Raw genomic sequence first — 17,633 nt, forward strand, 5'->3', positions numbered from 1 at the left:
ACCCCAGATCATCAAGAGTGTCTGCTAAGGAAATCTTGGCAGGTTCCATAGGTGACAAATCCTTTATTCTGACCTTTTTCTACTGGCTGGGGAAGAGGTGTGAAGAAAGGGAGCGTGAATCTAGGCTCCAAGAAACCCTGCAGCTTGCCCTTTGAAAGCTTTTTGCAGCTTTTCTTCTGCTATATTACCATTTTCTTGTCAGAGAGCCATTAAGAAAAAAAGTAAATTGGTAAATCCTATGTAAGGAGGAGGTGGGGCAATGAATGAGCAGGGAAGCTTACAAGTGTTGGAACAAGGACAGAGAGGACAAATGAATGGGACGTCCAATTTTGGTAATTATCAAGCACATTTCAGGCCATGCCTCTTTAGAGCTTGAGCAAAGGGGTGCCTGCTGGTACAGGAGAGATCATAGCACAATTCACTGTGTTGTACCAGAAGCTAGCGAGACACGCCACCGAGTGTAAGTTTTAAATGGAGAATTTATTAGCCTGCGGCCATCGGGGCTGCAACCCAAATCAATGGCCCCGTGTTGGGGTGATGCTGTGACTTACATAGGGCATGTGGGGGTACAGTGGTTAATTATCTCCTGAAACCTACAGGCCAGGTCACAGGTTGGGGGGAACAGGAACAAAGGTCCTGGCTGATCAAAAGATTCAGTCAGGTTACCGTTAAGTGGGATAATGTTATTGACATTCCTTGGTGGAGTCACGGAGCCCTGGGGATATCTGCTAGACAGAAAGAGTCTGCCAGGTTATCCTTCAGTGGGATGGTCCTATCTATTGACATTCCTTGGAGGAGTCACAGAGCCCCAGGGATACCTGCTAAATGCCGAAGAGATCTGAGTCCATTCTGTCTCAGGGTGCTTGTCAGTAGCTAGAGGTTTCTCAGGGGTTCCTAATTTTTCCAGTATTACAACTGGGCACTTAGTACAATTAATGCTAGGGAAAAAGAAAACCCTTGCTCCTCTCTGATGGAGTCCATTGGTTTGGTGGCCTGAGGTTAGTGTCACCTGGTGGCCAAATTCTATATTACATCCCAATCCCAGCTCTCCTGGTGGCTTAATTAAATAACTACAAGATAGCCTGGGCACTTTGTAGATTGAAAAAAGCAGGGGAAAGACCCACATGTAAGTGTATGCACCGCCAATCGGTCCTCTACGTGCTAGAACCTGCTCTGGGTGATGGGAATACAAAGGCAAAAAAGATCGTCTGTTACTTCTGCCTGCAAGACCCTTACATTCTATGGATCACACCAACAGGTACCCACAGGTGAACACACCAGGCAAACACGTGGTGGGTTCTGGGGTGGGGGCGGAAAAAGCCCCACGTGGGAGGAGGAACTTCAACTGAGCAGGGAAGCTGGGGATCCATGGATTTGGGTAAAAGTCGCAATCTAGCCGCATACTGGAAGCTCTGTGGGTGGACACAGGGTTTTCGGTGTGGGTGCCCGGGGTCAGGCACAGGGCCTCATCCCGAAGGGAGGCTTAGGAAACAGGCCCTTGCTGGTGACTGGAAGAGAAAAGGCTCTGCCAGACCCCAGCGTCAGCTCACCTCAGCTCTCCGACTCCACTTCCGGAAATCCCAGTTTCAAGATACCGATTCCATCTGGGTAGGGCGGGACCTTTGATAGGGGTTGCCATAGAAACGTCAACACGCACAAAAGTACGGCGTCCCGGCCACTAGACACTAGAGGGAGAATGGCCGGAAAGGGCGGGAGGAAGTGGCTCTGACGTATCTTCCGGTTTCTCTCGGCTGTCACTCAGGCAGCCTGGCCTCGTGGTCTTGCCTCGTGTCTCCTCCGTCCTCCCTGTCCCGGACCGGGAGCTGGGGCTCCTGCGGCCTTCGGCCCTCCCTCAGTCCCGCCCTCCCTCAGTCCCGTCGTCTCCTGCGGCCTCTTCCCGCTCCTGCTGCTCCTGGCGAGCTGAACTGACCCCAGGGATCGGGGGTCTGCGCCGAGTGGAGCCGGCTGCCAGGTACTGCCTCGGGGGTCTTTGTGAGCGCGGGGCCGGGTGATTCTCTTGGCAGGTGCCTGGTCGGGCCCCTCCCTGGGCTAGCCGTCCCCCGCCGGCCCTTGAGCTTCTCTCGCTGCTCCCCGTCTTTGCGGAAGGAAAGTTGGGCGCAGCCCCGTGTTCTGCCCCACCTCGATCCCCCGCCCGCCACGTCCTGGTCGGGCTCCCCTCGGTCCCTGTCCGGCTTTGGGGCTGGAACTGCAAGTGCTCCTCGTGTGGTCCTTGAACCCCCCAGCCCCGAGCCTGGGTTGTTCGTGAGCTCCCTGTGTGCGGGGGAAGTGGGGCGGGAGGGCTGGTTGTGCCCATGGTCTGGAAGGGGCAGGGTAGACTAATGCTTGTCTCGGGTCGTCTTTCTTCCCCGGTTCTGCCTTCTGAGCCCTCTGTCCTTCTCCACGAGGGTGGGAATGGCCCCTGTATTTCTGACGGCGCCAGGCTCCAAAGTGAGTTCAGTTTGTTCTTGAGGAAATGTTTGTTTCTTATCCTTGGTCTGGTACCTAAGAAATGGGGTCTGTCTTGTTTGAACTAAGCATTAAATCTCTTTGGGCTTTACTTATTTGTCATTGGAGGTGTTGGACTAGATGGTGTCCAAGATCCTTGTCTCTGTTTCTACATCTGTTCTATGATCTTAACCTTACCAGAAGGTAGAATTTAAAGCTAGAGAGGCCCTTAGTAATTGTGTAGTCCAGTTCCCTCATTTTAGAGATGAAGAAAAAGCCCTACAGAGAAAAGTAATAATAATAATAATTATTATTTATGTAACATTTGAAGATTTACACAGTCTTTTCAGACAGCTCTTTTGGGCCTCATAATCATTTTACAGATGACTCACTAATGTGAGTAAGAGGTGAGGTTTCCAGGTCTTCTTGACTCCAGTTCAGCATTTAATCCTCAATGTCACTGGACCTTTCTGTGGTCACACTGGTAGCAAGTAACAGAACCAGAATTGTGTTACAGGATCCTTGACTCTTGGGGCTCTTTCTGTTTTAAACCATATCATTCTGGGTAACATTCTCCATAGCAAATGTACTTTCTAGTTTGCCTGTCTCTCACTCTTTCTATCCAAAGTTAATCATTATTCAAACTGTGTGATTGCTAAGTCCTGAGCTTGTTGCTGCAATGGATAAAAAATAAATCATGAAAATAATAGAGATTTACATCAGTCTCACATGGGTTACACAGCACTTTCTTCACAGAAATGTGCAGGTATTGAAAGCAGTATTTCCCCATTTGACAGATGAAGAAACTGACAGAGAAGTGATCTTCACTTTATCATATAGCTAGGCAAGATTAAAAAAAGTAGAATAAGTTACAAAATGAGCCAGTTTAAACAAGTATATCAAATACCTGATGTATTCATAGAAGGAAGATAATATAAAACTTTTTTGTATCTGAATTTTTTCCTTCATATCCATCTTTTTTTTCTTTTAGCTAATCTAGAGATTAACCTTACTGGCCTCAATACAGAAGCTTTTGTCATGGGAGATGCAGAGGAAAAGATAAGACTTGGTTGGCACCCACTTCTGTGTTGAGTTCAGAAGGCATATGGAGAGAGAATAATAACTGTAAGGCAATTGTAATAATACAATAATGCCCACATCTAATTTTAAAAGTTAACTGTGAAAATAGCTCTTCATGGAATTTTATTGTGTTAAGCTATAATGTGTCCTAAAAGTTAAATTGTTTTGGAGGCAGTGTGATGGAGTGATGCATATAGTTCCTGGATGACCTGGATTGCAATCCTGCCTCTTAACCGATTAACTGACACAAAGCAAGTGTTCAGTTTTGAGTTGACTAATCTCCTTAGGCCTAACTTTCTTGAAATATAAACTGGGGAAAATAATAAATTGAAAGTGCACACCTCACAGGCTTTTTTCAAGATTCAAGTGAGATAATGTCCATAAAGTCATTTGCAAACTGAAATTCTGTACAATGTTACCTATTAAAGAAGAAAATGCCATTTGGGGGTTTTAATGGTAGACATGTTTGGACTAGTCTGAAATGGTAAAGGTAGGAAGAAATGACAGTGGAGAATGTTAATCAACAGAAATGATATTTGACTATTGGAGGATGATTGCCTTTTGCTTCTGATTGGGAATCAATAATACATGAAATTTGTTAATGTTAATATTAGGTATTTAATTAAAGAACAGTTGCTATCAAATGGGCATTTGAAGGAAGTGTTGCTTTTCCATTAAGAAGATGATGATGATGATGATGAGTGTGATTGGGGGTATGGCACTTAGCCATTCTTAGGGTCATTTTCTCATCTGTAAAATGAAAGGGATAATTCTTGCCCTGTTTCATAAGAAATTTCTAAAATAAAGTACTTCATAAACTAAGCATATCCAACATATATGTGTTTTATGTATGTACACATAAACATACACACGTGCATATATTGCTGTTCATAAATGAAGATTTCTGCCAAATTTACCACTTCCTGAAGGTCCAGAAGGAATTGGTGACATTCAAGGATGTGACTGTGGACTTTACCCAGGAGGAGTGGGGAAACCTGGATCCTTCTCAGAAGGAGTTGTACAGGGATGTGATGTTGGAGAACTATAGGAACTTTGTCTTCCTGGGTAAGGACAACTATCTCCAGTACCTCAGAATCTCTTTATTATGGTACTTTTCTTATTAAAATGCCATTTTCTAAGTGGTAAATGTTTGAGAATTATTATTTGGCATGCAGAGGCCAGTTTGATCTTTTGGCCAGTGAAGATGTACCTCTGTTTCTTAGTCCTAGATGAAGTCTTTCCTGTGTGTATCTGGAAACTAGCTGCTTGTGTTGCTTCTGAGGTTGTAACTTCCCCCATTCTCTGTCCCTTTAGGTCAAAGATTCTCCCCTAAAGGTCCAAAGCAGATTCTAAGGATAAGAAAGTTTTATCTTCTTAGTGGGAATGGGTCCAATATAATTTGTAATGCAAATCCTCTATATGTAGCCCTAGTATTTTTCAGGAACACAGTGAAATTTATTCTTCAGGGGCCCTGTAACATCCTTTGAGCATACCTAGCATGCTTCTTTATCCCAGGGACTGAATGAGGATATGATAGGGGCCTCTGGCCTCAACACTTTTCCATTTGCAATGAACAGGACTTCCAGTTTGGAAATCAGATGTGATCTCCCACTTGGAAGAAGGGGAAGTACCTCAGATCCAGGATGGAGAAGTACCAAGGGCCATCTGTCTAGGTAAGTCAATGAAAACCAGACACATGGAAGTCTTAAGTCACATCTTAACTGGTCGTTCTCTGGAAGAACTAATGAAATATTAGTCTTAAGGGCCTCCATGTCTCTAGAGAAGAGCTGGAGCTGTGTCATATGAGCTGTTGATAAAATAGTTTACTTACATTTGTCCCCTCCTGAATTCCTCAATTTTAGGGGAAGAGTTTCCTTCAATCAAAAATAGATCTTTCTCTTCTATTTCTTCTTTGGGGTTACTTAATCCCTAGCAGTCATTCTTTTGCCTCATGTCCCTTCATCATTCCTTTAAAAAAATTCTTTTTTCAATTAGGAAATTATTTTCTCTTTGTTTCCCCTCCCCTCCTTGAAACAAAAAAGAAAGAAAAAATCAACTTATCAAACTTAAAACTTAAACTTAAAACAAATTTGCCTAGTCAAAAAACAAATTCCTGTATTGACCATGAAATAAAAGCATAAAATAGGCAAAGAAGAGACAATTGCCCCTATTTATTGATGAAATGACAACAACAACAAAAAACTGAGTAAACACCAGCAAATAAACTTATCAAGAAAATACTAACAAAATCTTACTGAAACAGTCAACAGTCTCAGGAAACCAGGTTGTAAAATACATAAAAATCAAAGTACTTTTACGTAGCAGTAATAAAATTCAGGAGTTATTAATAGAAAGGGATATCCCATTCAAAGTAACTACAAAATGCATAAAATATCTGTGAGCCAGTCATTCAAGATCTGTATTTGAAGTAATGAAAAGCAATTTAAATAATTGAAAGATATTCACTGCTCATATTTTGTTTGTGGTAATATTAAATAGTACTTTTAATAATCAAACTATTAAGGAGTTCCTTGATAAAACTAGACAACACAATTTTTTTGGAAGGACAAAAATTCAAAAATCTGAAGGGAAATTTTTTTTAAGTAGGAAGGAAGGATGGGGGAGGGGAAGAGGAGGGAGTAGCACTTCCACTTGTAATGAAACAGACATCAACAAAATCACTTGTTATTTCTTAAAAATTACAAAAGCATTTCAGTGGAAAAGATTAGATGTATCAGGAATAATTGCAGTCAGTGTTACAAAAATAATTTTATGTATTTAATATATTTTATGTATTTAAATTAAAAATAAAAATTAGTTGAGGAGGAACTCACAGTTTGGCAAGATATGCTGGAAAAACCTTAGAGAAATTGGACTGGAATTAAGTTTGGACCATCTTACACAATACCACAATAAATTAAAAATGGATTTAGAACTGTAATATTACTGATCATACTTGAAAACATTAAAAAGAACGAGATCCAGGTTTGTATCACAGCAGTTGCTGGGAGTGGAACTTTAAGCAAATAGTAAAGGGAATCACAAACTATAAAATAGATTCTTTCAGTTAAATGAAATTGAAAAGCATTGTCACTACCAAGCTAAGCAGCTAGGATAAGAAAGGATGCTGTCATATAGAAAAAACACTTGATAATGGTATGATATCTAACTTATGTATGGAACTAACAAAATATACAATACTAAAAGCCTTTCCTCAAAGGATAAATGATTAAAGAGTATAAAAAAAACTCAGAAGAATTATAGACTAGTATCAAATATTCCCCCAAGTGTCTAATAAGATGAGAAATAAAAGTAAAAAGAACTGTTGCCCAAGAATTTAAGAAAAGATAGAAATTTTAACCTACAGGGAAATTGAGCAAGCCATAATTGAACTTCTAAAGGACAGAACAAACAACAGCCCAGCATCATGGTCTTGATCAATTTAGAAGTGAATGCTGTCAAGTGTTTACATGAAATATCCTCTTATAAATTAATTGTTTCCAATAGAGAAAGAAAAGTACTCTACTCAATTTCTTTTACTGAACAAATATAATCCTTATGCCAATTCTAGGAAGAGATAAAGCAGAGAAAGATGACTAAAGAAAAATAGCCCTGATGAATATTAATACAAAAAAAAGTAAATGTCCTGGCAAAGAATATATAGTAGTACATCAAAAAAATGTAGACAGTTTTTCTTGATAGGGAATTTGAGACTTACTATCCTTTCAGATTCTACAACTCCCTTATCAGTTTACTTTCCCAGGTGTCATAGCATCTTTTCCAAACTTTTTCATCCCTCCTCAAACTTCTTGTGGTTTCTCCTACCCCTATCCTCTCAAATAAGATCCTTGCTTCATATTTTCCTAAAAATTGAAGCCATTCCCCAAGAGCTCCCTCTTCTCCTCTAATCTTTATCTTATATAACTCAGATGCCTTTTGCCACTGTCTCCTTCTTGACCCAGAGGTGGCCCTTGTCAGTGCTAACCCCTCTACCTTCTCAAGGGATCCCATTCCATCCCATCTCCTCTAAAGAGATTGACACCTCTGTCATGCCCACTCTTTCACTTATCTTCAATTTCTCTCCATCTACTGGCTTCTCTATGATCTACAAAAATATTCCCATGTTTCCCCCATTCTCAAAAACCCCTCACTTGATCCTTCTGTTGGCACTATCTATCATCCTATAACTCTTCTGCCATTTGTGGCTAAACTCCTTAAGAAGGCCATCTATAATAGGTACCTTCTCGTCTTCTCCTCTTACCCTCTTCTTAATTCCTTACAATCCAGCTTCTAATGTTATCATTCAACTGAAACTACTCTCTCAACAGCTACCAGAGAGCTCTTAAATGCCTATCAATGACCTTTTCCCAGTCCTCATTCTTCTTGACTTCTCTGCTGTACATCTGTCCTAATGACTTTAAAATCCAGCCCTAACCTCTCTGCTCATCTCCAGTTTTTCATTTCCAGCTACCTATTAGACATCTCAAACTGGAAGTCCTATAGACATCTTCGACTCAACATGACCAAAACTAAATTTCTTATCCTTCGCCTTAAGCCCTCCTCCCTTTTAAGCTTCCATATTATGGTTAAGGGTTTCATCATCCTCCAAGACTCCCAGGCTTACAATCTAGGTGTCACCTTTGACTCCTCACTCTCCCCCTATATCCAATCTCTCACCAAGGTCTATAGATTTTACCTTCAAAAAATCTCTTGAATAAGCCCTTTGTCCCCTCCGATACTGCAATCACACTGGTGTAGGCCAAGATCACTTTATGTTTGTAGTATTGTAGTCAGCTGCTCTCAGACTACCTACCATGTATCTCCCCACTCTTGTCCATCCTCTGGTAACCTGTCAAAATGATTTTCTAAAATGCCACTGTTGTCCATGCCACCCCCATAGTCAAAAAACTCCAGTATTTTCCTATTACCTTCAGGATCAAACATAAAGTCCTCTGTTTGGTGTTCAAAGTCCTCCATAACTTAGCTACTCCCTTCACCTTTCCAATCTTCTTGCACCTTATATACCTTTTCCCACCATGTACTCTTTGATCCAGTGACACTGACCTCCTGGATATTCCATGAATAAGATACTCCATTTCAGCTCTAGGCATTTTTTTTTCTCTGTCCTAGGAAACATTCTCCCTCCTTGCCTCCACATCCTGGCTTTCCTGGCTTCCTTCAACTCTCAGCTAAAATCCCACCTCCTACAGGAATCTTTTCCCAATTCCTCTTAATTCTAGTGCTTTGCTTCTGTTAATTATTTCCTGTTTATCCTGTACATAGCTAGTTTGTATATATTTATTTGGTTATTGTCTCCCCCATTAGACTGTGACCTCCTCAAGAACAAGGGCTGTCTTTTGCCTTTCTTTTTATCCCCAGCTCTTAACACAGAGCCTGACGCATAGTAAGTACTTAATAAATGCTTGTTGACTGACTTTGAGAATTAATTGAGAATATTTACATTTTTGTTTCTTGCAGATGGGAAAATTAGGCCTGGAACTGAGTCAACTCAGGAAGAACACAGAAGGGATAGTTTCCATATCTCTAAATTGGAAGAAGCCTGGGAATATCATGTCATATTGGAGGGACCACAGAGGAACCAAGAGGAGAAACTTTCTAGGCAAGTAAAACAATCACTCAACAGAAAACTCAGAATACATAGTGCTATTTTGAGGCTAAATTCAATTTATTTACCTTAGCAGTTGTCCATATATGAAAATATCTTCATAAATGTCTGTATTGCCAACCCAATATTCATAGCACCCACAGCAACTATGAATATGCTGACATAGTTCTGAATCTCAAAACAGACTCTCTATATGGAAGACAGAACCAAAACATTTATTCAGGTACCAGAAAGCCAAATCCCAACACCAGAAAACCCAATCCATCAAAGCAACAAAGTTTATATACATTATCACTACAGGGAGCATCACCATCCCAGAGCGTTCCCACAAACAAAAACTCACAGCTAGCTGCTTCCTCTCTCTCTCCCTCATCTCTAACTGCTCTGTCCAACGTTCTGCTCCACCCTTCCTGTTCCATCCTTTCACTAAGCTCCTCCCACCACAGACTTATGTGACTCAGGCTTCCATGTGACTTAAGCAGGTCACATGGGCCTATTAATGGTTAGGAAAATCTTCCCATTAAGCAAAAGTACATTAATAATACAGTGTGGTACACATTAATAGGACTTCTAACAGTATTCAGGTTTAAGCAACTGAAATTTGAATATACTAAATATGAAAATTCCTTCAGTTTATAGTTCAAATCTTTTTAATAGTTTAGAACAGTGGCCACTAATCTATACATAAGGATCCCTATGGGCTCATTATTGACTTAGTTTTAAAATGTATTCTTATCTATGTTGTATTGTATTTTTATTTATTTTATTAAATGTTTCCCTATCACATTTTAATCTGGTTTAGGTCACACGGGAGTACTGTGGGCTGCATGTGGCCAGGGCCACCTATTTGATACTTCTGGTTTTGAATATCTATAGATATTTTGTGAATATTACACATATATAACTACTGCAATTCATCCATTACTTCTCATTATGGAGTTCCTATTGGAGAAAATTTTCACAAAAATAATGAATACAAAAAAGCCACCTGGAATACACATCTTTTTGAAAAAGATAATTCATTGTAGAGAGAAGCCTTATGAATGTATTGATTGTGGGAATACTTTTTGTTTCTAGTTTTACTCAACATCAGAGCCTGCGTATTGGAGAGAGTCCTTATGAATATGGAAAGGTCTTCTGCTGGTGCTCACAATTTACCCAACATCAGAGACTACATGCTGGAGAGAAACCTTATGAATGTCATGTGTGTGAAGCAAAATTCCCCTATAAAAAATACCTTAATGACAGTCAGAAAATTCACACTCGAGAAAAGCCATATGAACATAAGGATTATGTGAAGGCCTTTGACCAGAAGTTACAGTTATCTCCATATCAGAAACTTAATACTGGAAAGAAACCTTATGAATGTAATGATTGTGGGAAGGCCTTCCACCAGAGTTCACAGTTAACTCAACATCAGAGAATTCATACTGGAGAGAAGCCTTACAAATGTAACTGTTGTGGGAAAGCCTTCTGGATTAAAATAGACCTTACTAGACATCAGAGAATTCATACTGGAGAGAAGCCTTATGAATGTAAAGATTGTGGGAAAACCTTCTCTCAGAGTCCACCATTAACTAGACATCAGAGAATTCATACTGGAGAGAAGCCTTACAAATGTAACTATTGTGGGAAAGCCTTCCGTTGCAGTTCACAATTAAGTCGACATCAAAGAATTCATACAGGGGAGAAGCCTTATGAATGTAAAGATTGTGGGAAAACCTTCTCTCGGAGTTCACCGTTAACTAGACATCAGAGAATTCATACTGGAGAGAAGCCTTACAAATGTAACTATTGTGGGAAAGCCTTCCGTTGCAGTTCACAATTAAGTCAACATCAAAGAATTCATACAGGGGAGAAGCCTTATGAATGTAAAGATTGTGGGAAAACCTTCTCTCGGAGTTCACCGTTAACTAGACATCAGAGAATTCATACTGGAGAGAAGCCTTACAAATGTAACTATTGTGGGAAAGCCTTCCGTTGCAGTTCACAATTAAGTCGACATCAAAGAATTCATACAGGGGAGAAGCCTTATGAATGTAAAGATTGTGGGAAAGCCTTCCGTCAGAGTTCAGAGTTAACTAGACATCAGAGAATTCATATTGGAGAGAAGCCTTACAAGTGTAATGATTGTAAGAAGGCCTTCTATCAGAGTTCAGAGTTAACTCTACATCAGAGGATTCATACAGGAGAGAAGCCTCACAAATGTACTAATTGTGGGAAGGCCTTTAACCGGAGTTCAGAGTTAACTCGACATCAGAGAATTCATACTGGAGAGAAGCCTTACAAATGTAACTATTGTGGAAAAGCCTTCCGTTGCAGTTCACAATTAAGTCGACATCAAAGAATTCATACAGGGGAGAAGCCTTATGAATGTAAAGATTGTGGGAAAGCCTTCCGTCAGAGTTCAGAGTTAACTAGACATCAGAGAATTCATATTGGAGAGAAGCCTTACAAGTGTAATGATTGTAAGAAGGCCTTCTATCAGAGTTCAGAGTTAACTCTACATCAGAGGATTCATACAGGAGAGAAGCCTCACAAATGTACTAATTGTGGGAAGGCCTTTAACCGGAGTTCAGAGTTAACTCGACATCAGAGAATTCATACTGGAGAAAAGCCATAAAAGTGTAATAATTGTGAGAAAACCTTCTATTTCAAAGCACACCTTACTAGACATCAGAGAATTCACACTGGAGAGAAGCCTTATAAATGTCATGAATGTGGCGAGTCCTTCCGACGGAACTCGCAGTTAACTGTACATTGGGAAATTCATACTGGAGATGCTCCTTACAAATGTGATGATTGTGGAAAGGTCGTCTGTTGGAGATCACGGTTAATTGAACACCAAAGAATTCATACTGGAGAAAAACCCTATAAATGTAATGATTGTGGAAAGGCTTTTCGCTGGTCCTCACGATTTACTGAACACCTGAGAATTCAAACGGGAGAAAAAAAACCTATAAAGTTTAGTAGATGGACCTTCCCTAGGAGTGTATCCTTTATTCAATATCAGGAATCATACTTGAGAGAAGTTTTATAAATGTAATGAATGTAGAAAGAATTTCCACTAGAGCTCAGTTTATTCAACATCAGAGACTACACAGTGGAATGATGAAGCAAACGAAATGATTATTACAAAGCTTATTCCCACAGTTTATACTTTAGCATGAATCAGAGATTTTTCATCTCATGAATGTGATTAATGATTACGAGAAGGCTTTTCATGACCCTTTTTCAACACTGAAGCACTCATACTGGAAAAAATCCTGATGAAGATATAACTTTGTGAATGTAATTAATGTGGGAAGGCTTTCAGTCAGAGTACTTAATTGAGCTGTCTTTACAAAATAAGGGATTCCAAGTGGTAGAGATTTCAAAGAAGAAAGCTTTGCAAATATGGGGGACAATTAGTTCAAAGGAAGAGAGCTGGCCAGTTGTCATGTTGATATATCTAAGAAGAAATTCAAATACAAACTGAAAAATTAGAGAACTCTGAACTCAATTTTTTTTCAAATTTTTTTATTTTTGGCAGGGCGATTGGGGTTAAGTGATTTGCCCAAGGTCACACAGCTAGTACGTGTCATGTGTCTGAGGCCAGATTTGAACTCAGGTTCTCCTGACTCCAGGGCCAGTGCACTACTCACTGCACCACGTTGCTGCCCCATTAACTCAATTTTTATACTTGGCATTGTTCATTCTCCCATAATGAGGGTGAGTCTGCTAAGGATAATAACAGAACACTTTTTATAAGATGACCTCTAGTGCACAACTGACTTCCATGTTTCCAAGTTTCCATGTTAACTGCAATTGCAGCAAAAGATATTGGGATGAAATGTAATTTTAAAACAGTGCTTATTATACAAGTTGTTTATAATAAAACATTTTCAAGTTCTAGCCATGTTCAAATGAATAACCCCAAGAAAAGGTGGATATCTCTTTAAGGTATTTACAAAACAGACCACAAACCAGTCTTCTTGTGAGATAATTAATTGTGCCCAAATCCTTTTCATTAATACAGAACAGAAAACAGTTATGATATTAACCTCACTACATAACAGAATTATATCCTGGTTTCACAAGTCTTTATATCATTACCTAATTATCCTCAAACTCTTGTGAGAAATGTAAAGGTCCTTATCTTATACAGGAATATATAACTAGTAACAGACACATAATAAGACTAGCTACCCATTTACTTAGTTGTTTACAATATAGAAGGGACTAAAATTCTAGGCTAAATAGCTCAAATCTTATACCTGCATCTTATAGTAGTTCAGATTTGCTCCAGTATTAGCCTATGAGATAAAGGTCTACCATTGTGTTTATACTGATCACCTACCATGATTATAGAAATCTGCCATGAAAGAAGAATAGGGACACAACTTTATGATAAGGGAAGATGTTTCCCTATCTTGATGTCAGTGCCAGGATAGAGATAGCAAATTGCCTTGAGCCAGGCTTAAATGATGGGATGCTTTCCATTCAAGAGGAAATATAGTTCTGGGGAAATTGAGTTAAGAGAATATTATCTCAGCCCATGCCAAGAGTCATTCTACCAACCTCCCCCATGAGAACTCCACCTACAGTTGATACTGTCAATCCCATAAGGTTGTTGGCATCATGGATCATTGACCTAATAGCACTTCTTGATGATCATCCCTGGAGTCAGACTCAGAGCAATATCAGTTAACAACCCTGTAAGATCTTAAGTGTCAGGTTTCAATAACCATAGCTTTAGGTGGATTCAGTTATTAAGGATTACGTATCTGTCATAACAAGTATTGCCTGTAATCTCACATTGGTAACAGTAAGAGATTCATTATAAACAAAATTACAATTTAGCTTGCCTTAGAGAGATTTGCTTAGTTAGATTTGCTTTTAGAGGAAGAAGCAAAGGCATGAATTTAACACATCAATATTGTTCCTTAAAGCCTACACTACTATAAGTAACCTAGTGTATGGTGAGCAGATTTCTTGTTGGAAAAATGAATTAAGAGAGGCCAACCTTAGCGTTCCCAAGGTAACCTTATTCCCAGGAACATATCCACTAGCATTAGATCTCAGATGTCACTCCCATTCAGCTGCTGGAGTTTTTTCTTCAAGTTCTCATTTAAGATTGATCCAAGGATACAGCAAACCAAAGAATAAAACTCAAAAAGAATATTCAGGGTTTCAAAAAGGTTTCACCTCAAACAGTAAAGTCTCACTAATCATAGTAGGACTGGATACAATTGTTATCAATACTATCAAGTTGGTGTACTGAATTAGCCAAGAAATAAAATTTATTAGGCCTTCTAAGAATTACACAAAAGATTTTTATGGCTCTAATTTTTTCTTTTGGAGGGGGGAAGGGCAATTGGGTTTAAGTGACTTGCCCAAGGTCACACAGCTAGTAAGTGTCAATCATCTGAGGCTGGATTTGAACTTAGGTCTTCCTGACTCCGGGGCCGGTGCTCTATTCACTGCACCACCTAGCTGCCCCACAAAAGATTTTTTATTAAACATTCACACAAAAGATTTTTAGTTAAACCTTCCTTTCTAAAAGTATTTCTCTTTCTCAAAAACAGTTTAAAATTTATCCTGGTGTAAAAAGGCATTTATTAGAACATAAAGAAGTAATATATGATAGTTATAAGTTCACAAGGATGTGAATATATAGTAACTGTAAACCTTTAAACTGACAGATATCTCTTATTCAACCCTTAAAGCAAAAAATAAATCTTTACAATTGGAATTTATCAAAACTAAGTTGGTGTAAAATGTCTTTAAAAATTAAAAATAAATCCCCAAAATACCACATAAATTCCTAATTACCACCCTTGTCATCAAAAGGTATTTGCAATAGTGAGGAGATTCAGTTTTCTAAGTGAAGCAATGCCAAAAATATACTTATTAAATTAGCCTTATAATAATAATTCCTAATAATTTAATCAATGATCTTACAACTTTCATAAGTGATAGCCAAATAATTTTAGATGTCCCTTCCTCATAAATATAGACAAAGTTGGAAGTTTGTAATTTCTTAAATTACAGGACTTCAGAATATTGTAATATGTGGTCATCAGGGCTGATAAAATGACATAACAATTTTCAAACTTTCACATTTTAGCAGTACAATTCATAATCCAACAACATCCAGATTATAAGAAAAGATGCTTTCCTAACAGCATCTGATACAATAGTTTACCAAATTTCATAACATTAAGAAAATTTAGGAATATAACAAAACCATAAACAATATTGTGTATTTGAAACTTAAAACCTGTTACTAATCAGGTGACCTCAATTCAGTTGAATGTGTTTCCAAATTACCTTATATAGAAAATCGTTCAGAATATATTTAAGTGGAACTTATGTAAATTAATCTCAGAACATCCTACTTATAACCCTGTCAAACTTCTTGCCAGATACAAAGAAATTTTTTTCATTATTATAATCTGTATAAAATGAAATACCATATTTCACCACAGAATCATCACAACTGCATAATCTTCACATCCTGTTTTTTCAGTTTAAAAAATTAGTTTAAAATTTTTCATCCCACAATTGTTGCATGGTATAATTCTTTTCATCATGCCATTAAAAGGATAAACAGAGCAGCAATGTATTCACCAGTGGCATATGGATACACATTTATCTGTTGTGCATTATGAGCCACAAACCTAGAATTCTCAGCGCACATGCATTGTCAATATATTTCCAAGAGCCAACTTGCGAAGTTTGTTTAGAGTGCTGCAGTACAAACAGTATTGTCACTCAACCTAATGAAGAGCTATAGGATCAAGGGGAGCAGGCAGACAGGTAGGCAAAGCTGCCATGAGTAGGTCATGTGATACAGTAAGACTTGAATCTTCCCACACTAGTTAAACTGTACAGTTAGTCTGCCAGTGATACATTAATGTGCAAAGCATTTCTTTCTAATTATGGGTAAATATAAGACTATTATGTGGGCTTCAAGCTGAAAGTGATCATGTTCACAGAACAGCATGGAAACAGCTGTGGAAAGAGTTTTCAGTGAATGAAAAGTTGGTACAAGACTGGCAGAAACTAAAAGATAAGTAATACTGGCACAATTTTTTTTAAAAACTTCACATAATGGTTTCACCCCACGTTTTTGCAAAAAAAATTTGGCATAAAATCTGCAACAATCATGCATTGAAATAAATATTTTTTTATAGAAATAAAATCATTTCCTTTACAATGTCTGGTTCTTAACTAAAATCAAATCACTGTATTTTAACCTGAGTATGGGGCTAGATCTTGAAGTCTTAAGATATTGACACCCTACTCAGTTATCAATCTGTCACAAAAGCAAACACTCACTGTTACTGTTAGCAGGTCTAGTATGATTTTAGGACCCTACTTTTCACAGATGAGGACATTTTAAAGTCACTTCTTGCTATACTAACTCTGGAAACTCTATAACCATCTCCTATATTTCTAAAAAAAAACCTTATATTTACATTAGTCTTTTAACAATTAGATCCATAATCCAAGGGAATAAAAGAAGAATTCACTTTTCTAACAATATTTCTACTCCAATAAATTATCAAATTAATGTTAGGCAGTTTCTTTAACATATTACAAATCACATAATTGGGAAAACTTCACTTAAAATCACCCAGCTAACACATTTCCTGATCCATATAGTATAATAATAACAATAGTAAAATTTCATGTAAAATGAGACCAGAATAAATTCAATTGCGCCTGAATCTATTTTCCAAATAGTATCATATAGAACCTCAATTTCAATTATTTAATATATTTTACACAAGGGCTATTTATTAAAATCATTTCATTTTATGGGATTTACTATAGCCAGCTAATTCACTACAAAAGATTTTAAAAGTGACAATATTTTACCCCAATTATCACACTTAGGAATATCTTGCTTATCAAATTTCTCCTAAACCTCTATAACTGTCTTGCTGGCTTTCAAATCAAGCTACAAAATTTTCATTCGCAATCTGTCTACCTATACGAAAGTCAAACTTGCCCATCTGAAGCTGGCACATGGGTGCTCAGAACAACTGTCCATATTTAAGAGGGTCTTGGAGCACATGGCCTCGTGCTGCTGCTCACCTTCTGTGTGCTGGGTGTGTTCCCCATTTGTTTCCAAATCTTATCTTCATATTTTCTCTCCAGTCTTTGTCCAAGGCTGGATTTGAATGCAGATCCTCTTGACTCCAGAGCCCAGTGCTCTATCCACTGTGCCACTTAGCTGCCCCAGAGTCCACAATTATTTTAAGTGAGATATCTTTTACATCTTTTCTTGCAAGGCTTTGTTGATCATATATAGAAATGCTGATGATTTATGTGGATTTATTTTGTGTCTTGTGACTTTGCTAAAATTATTGTTTGAACCAATTTTCCAAGTAATACCATCTTTTCACCTGCAAAAGTGTTTCAACAATCTGGCTAGCAGCTTCTGTGGGGGTGTAAGATCCACCAATATCCAGCACCCAGAAAGCTGCCAGCA

The 17,633-nt window shown here is 38.4% G+C and overlaps 1 pseudogene; it reads left to right on the forward strand.

Annotated features, from left to right (window-relative positions):
- Window positions 1-2,412: 2,412 nt before the first annotated feature.
- Window positions 2,413-12,670, forward strand: LOC118842610 (annotated as a pseudogene).
- The last annotated feature ends 4,963 nt before the right edge of the window (window positions 12,671-17,633 follow it).

Source organism: Trichosurus vulpecula, chromosome 3, assembly GCF_011100635.1.
Source record: "Trichosurus vulpecula isolate mTriVul1 chromosome 3, mTriVul1.pri, whole genome shotgun sequence".
NCBI lineage: Eukaryota > Metazoa > Chordata > Mammalia > Diprotodontia > Phalangeridae > Trichosurus > Trichosurus vulpecula.